The following is a 5000-nucleotide window of genomic DNA, read 5'->3' on the forward strand; positions in this document are numbered from 1 at the left end:
GTTTTTAGGAGCACGGCGGCTCGGGGAAACTGTGGCCTTTAATGTTGAAAAATGAAAGCGAGATTAGAGAGAGGGGGCTGAGGGGAAACAGATGGAAGTCCAGCCCCGTAGGCGGTTAGGGCACGCGGCCCCACGGTCGGTTATTAGCTCTCCTCAACAGTACGGCTTTGTAGTACAACAGCACAGGTTCTGACTCTTACAGATTTTAACTTGGCCTTTATAGGCCTACAGTACCCAGAACCAGCTCTGATAACTTAAAGGGACACTGTGTGAGATTTTTAGTTGTTTATTTCCAGAATTCATGCTGCCCATTCACTAATGTTACCTTTTTCATGAATACTTACCACCACCATCAAATTCTAAGTATTCACTTTGACTGGAAAAATTGCCCTTTTCATACATGAAAAGGGGGATCTTCTCCATGGTCCGCCATTTTGAATGTCCAAAAATAGCCATTTTCAGCATCAAAAATGACTGTACTTGGACCACATTAGAAAATATTTGTTTATTACTTGGTAAACTTTCATGTAAAGATCAAATTTGGCAATAGGCAGCCTAGTTACAATGAGCAGCATAGTTGCAGTACCTTTTCTGACCATGTCCTGCACAGTGTCCCTTTAAAACTTAGAGAGTGGGAGTAGTGTAGAATTACTTAACACTGTAAAATTGACCAGATGTGTTAAGGGTAAAAGTAAATTCATGGTGCAAGCACAACACCAGCACACGATAGTTTTTACACAATTTACTCCACTGTACCTAATGAGGTAGATGGACTATGTTGTTACCAAAAAACATTAAAAACCGAACAAGGACCCACCACAAGCTTGATTAAACCAGTGAATTCAGCTGATCGTAAGGCAAATACACAGGTCTACTGGTTACTGAGATAAGTTAAGTTACCTGTGTTTTTTACTTTTACTTGTAATACTTTCAGTTTTGAGACCTCTGAAATTGACTGAGTAGCCCAGACTGGCTATTTGCTCCCCACCCCAGAACCAGCACTGAAGTCACACATTCCAGCCCTGTAATACAGCAGTGCAGGTTTTGACTTTTATAGCGATTTGCACTTGGCCCCATAGAAAAATGTTTTCTACATACTGGGGAAATAAAAATCCTTGCCTAACCAACTGTGCCTGTCCTTGTGTGTCTCCCTGTGTGTGTGGTTGAGTTTGTACGGTAGCTATCAACTGTGTCCTTGTGTGCCTGTGTGGTTGAGACTGTGGTTGTAATAATGTGTGTGCGTGCGTGCGTGCGTGCGTGGGTGCGTGCGTGCGTGCGTGCGTGCGTGCGGGCGGGCGGGTGTGTGTGCATGCATGTGTTGAACTTGTGGTTCAGGTTGGTATGTGTTATGGATTTTTTATTTATCTCCTCACGTGATCTGGTCAATCCCACAGACTGGGGCAGTGGAACAGTCCAGACCCTGTTTGGTCGGCCCTTTATAACAGTGGTTCTTAACCTGGGGTGCGGGCACCCCCTGGGGGTGCGCCAGAGGTTTCAGGGGGTGCGCGGAATTTTGTTTGTGTTGAGGTTGTGACCAAAATTCTGCTTCCAAACATAATTAGGATAAATTAAGACCAAATTGAAACATGTTTTCGTCCCCATGTAAATTCATTCATCAAGGTATTGATTAATGTCTGAAGTAAGAATCATTGTTAATCACTTAAATCATTTTTTTGGTGCGTATACACGTGAAGACATTTGGGATGGGGGTGCGCGGCTTGTCTAGGGAACAGCTAAGGGGGTGCGTTCAGAAAAAAAGGTTAAGAACCACTGCTTTATAAGGCCAGTTAAAGCCAGAAACTTGGGCCTCTTGTAGGGTCCTGGTTAAAATACCTTGGAAAACAGATCCTTGGCTATAACCTGTGTGTGTGTGTGTGTGTGTGTGTATGTGTGTGTGTGTGTGTGTGTGTGTGTGTGTGTGTGTGTGTGTGTGTGTGTGTGTGTGTGTGTGTGTGTGTGTGTGTGTGTCTGTGTGTCTGTGTCTGTGTCTGTGTCTGTGTGTCTGTCTGTATGAGTATCTGTGTGAGTGTGTGTATTTATGATTGAGTGAGTGATGGTGAGTGAGTTTGTATTTATGTAGGCTATCCGTGTGTGGTTAGCCTTGTGGTGCGCAATGGCATGTTTATGAATATTTTTTTTTACTGTGGACGTGATGTTGATAAGACCGCTGTTTGCTTAGGGGCTTTTAAAGGAGACATTGAAATAACATGTTGCCTTGTTCAGTAGCTGCCACATTTTTAATGGAGGATTCAGGGGACTTCATTAACGATTTGGAGAGAGCTCTACTCCACTAAAGTCGAATAGTGCTGTGGTTGGTTTCCCCCCAGCTCCTACACTACGAGTCCAGATTAACTTGCTCGACAGTTTCTCTCTCTCTCTCTCTCTCTCTCTCTCTCTCTCTCTCTCTCTCTCTCTCTCTCTCTCTCTCTCTCTCTCTCTCTCTCTCTCTCTCTCTCTCTCCCTCGGGTCTCCTAGCTCTGTGTGTTGTTAATTACTATATCCAGATGGCAAGGCACTTTGGTAATGAGAGTTCTCCACCAACATGAGCCTGGAGAGTTCACCTGCAGACATGGCTGTGTGGTGCTGTGTGTAGTGTAGTAGCATGCTGTTGTTTCTCAATGGGGGCTCTACAGCCTCACAGTGGGCATTGGGGACCCCATCCAGGTTCTAGCTGAGACGGATACAGCTGAGAGGGGGCAGTGCTTGCATCAGGGGCCATTAGTCCATTTTATGTTTTAATAGGGGGGCATTGGCAGGCTTGCGATGACATCAAGGGGCCATTTGCAGGCTTATGACGAGATCAAGGGGGCGTTGGCAGGCTTATGAGGGGGTCCAGGGGGTGTTTATTCAAACAAGCTTGAGAACCACTGTAGTAGCAGCAGCAGCAGCTCTGGGAGTGATAATGGCCCAGGGTGGTTGGGAGGTGGTGGGGAGTAGGGGGGAAGGATGGAGGGTGTTGGAGCTGAACAACCGAGGTGCAAATGAGATCGAATGAGGTTCCTCTGACACACAGGGAGTAGGGTGGACACACGCACATGCATACGCACACACACACGCACACAGGCACACACACACATGCACACACACACACACACACACACACACACACACACACACACACACACACACACACACACACACACACACACACACACACACACACACACACACACACACACACACACACACACACACACACACACACACACATTACACTACAGACGTAGAAAGCTTCAGAAGTTTCTATTGACCATTTGTCTTGCATCTTGGACATTTTGATAACATTACACAGCCCGTATCTACCCTGCGATCTGACGTGTATCTATACAGTGCTGTGTCTCCTACACATCCTGTACATTATTATTCTGTTGATAAAAGTGTCTCCGGAGTGATGTCAGCAAGCCGAGAGCAAAGGGGTTGCTGTGAGCAAAGAGCATGGGGTTCAGACTGTCCTCTGGTGTGGAGGTGAGAGCTGACCTGTGCTGAACTCTGCTGTGCTGTGCTGTGCTGAACTGTGCTGAGCTGTGCTGTGTTGTGCTGTGCTGTGCTGAACTGTACTGTGCTGTGCTGCGCTGAACTGTGCTGTGCTGTGCTGTGCTGTGCTGTGCTGTGTTGGGCTGCTGTGCTTCTTTTCTCTTCCGAGACAGTTTCCCTTCACAGCAAAACTCGCCATACTCATCTGCACTACCCAGAGCTATAAAGTTGAAGTACTCTTACAGATAGGATTGCAACACTTGTGGTGGTATGACATTACAAAGTTGAAACTATGTAATATCATCCGACTCATGTTGTAATTAGATCAGTGTGAGAGAGTACTCTTCTACTTCTACTTTATACAATTCTAACTCTAACCAGTGCAAACCATTATTTTTCTCCCGATTAATCAACAATTTTTTTCGATTAGTCAATTAGTCAAACGATTAATTTTTCAAGTACTCTAGCACTTTGATTTTCAAGGAAAGTGGGAAAAAAAGAAAGAAACCTTTAAAATGAGGTCCCTTAGCTCACAATCATGATAGTAGCTTATGTACTCTGAGATACAACGTCCAATTCATACGTGCTGGGCAATTTTAGGTTTCAATAAAGTAATAAAACATTAGTAAAGTAAGTATAAAAGCATTGAATTAAATGACACAATTAGTCGACTATGAAGATTCTTGTCGACTAATTTTCATAGTCGATTAGTCACGATTAGTCGATTAATCGTCCCAGCCCCACAGAGGAGTGCTATGCTGTGCTGTGCAGTGGGCCGAGGGCTGTTCCCTCTGCTCTGCTCTGTTCTGCTCTGCTCTGTTCTGTTCTGCTCTACGCCGGCCTGTCTGGGGCACGTTAGCACATTCCAGCCAGGGAACCGTCTGCCAGGAAGGGAGTGGAGATATGTGTGCTGTAGAAATGTATACATAGGAGAGGCTACAGTCTCTATCTCTACAGTGTGTGTGCCTGCGTGTGTGCGTGCGTGTGTACGTGCGTGCATGGGTGCGGGTGCGGGTGCATGTACAGTGCCTGTGTGTGCCTGCGCTCGTGTGTATGTGTGTATCTGTAGTGTAGAGATGTTTAATGGTGAGTAGCAGTGGGAGTCCGGAAATTAGTGTGTTTAGTTTGCGTTAGTGTGTGTGAGTGAGTGCCTGTGTGTATGTGTTGATGTGTGTGTGTGTGGGTGTGGGTGTGTGGGTGCACGCATGCGTGTGCTTGTGTATGTGTGCATGTTTTTGTGGTTGCACATGCCACTTCATAACATTCGTTCTTGCTGTTAAAGAGCTTGTGGTGTCAGAACATGACTATTGCACACACACACACACATACACACACACACACACACACACACACACACACACACACACACACACACACACACACACACACACACACACACACACACACACACGCTTCTCGCTGGTGTTTCCTTCCCACTGAGGCTTGCATGGAAGAACCCTCTCACACACATACTCTCAGACCATAGAGAGAGTGATAGAAAGAGAGCGAGAGAACATGTAAAGGAG

At 45.9% G+C, this 5000-nt stretch overlaps 1 protein-coding gene across 1 annotated transcript in view; it reads left to right on the forward strand.

Moving 5' to 3' along the window:
* Positions 1-5000, forward strand: part of eeig1b (estrogen-induced osteoclastogenesis regulator 1b) — an 87027-nt gene that overhangs the window by 41991 nt on the left and 40036 nt on the right. The gene's annotated exons all lie outside the window — the stretch shown is intronic.

This window comes from Engraulis encrasicolus, chromosome 11, assembly GCF_034702125.1.
Source record: "Engraulis encrasicolus isolate BLACKSEA-1 chromosome 11, IST_EnEncr_1.0, whole genome shotgun sequence".
NCBI classification, from domain to species: Eukaryota; Metazoa; Chordata; class Actinopteri; order Clupeiformes; family Engraulidae; genus Engraulis; species Engraulis encrasicolus.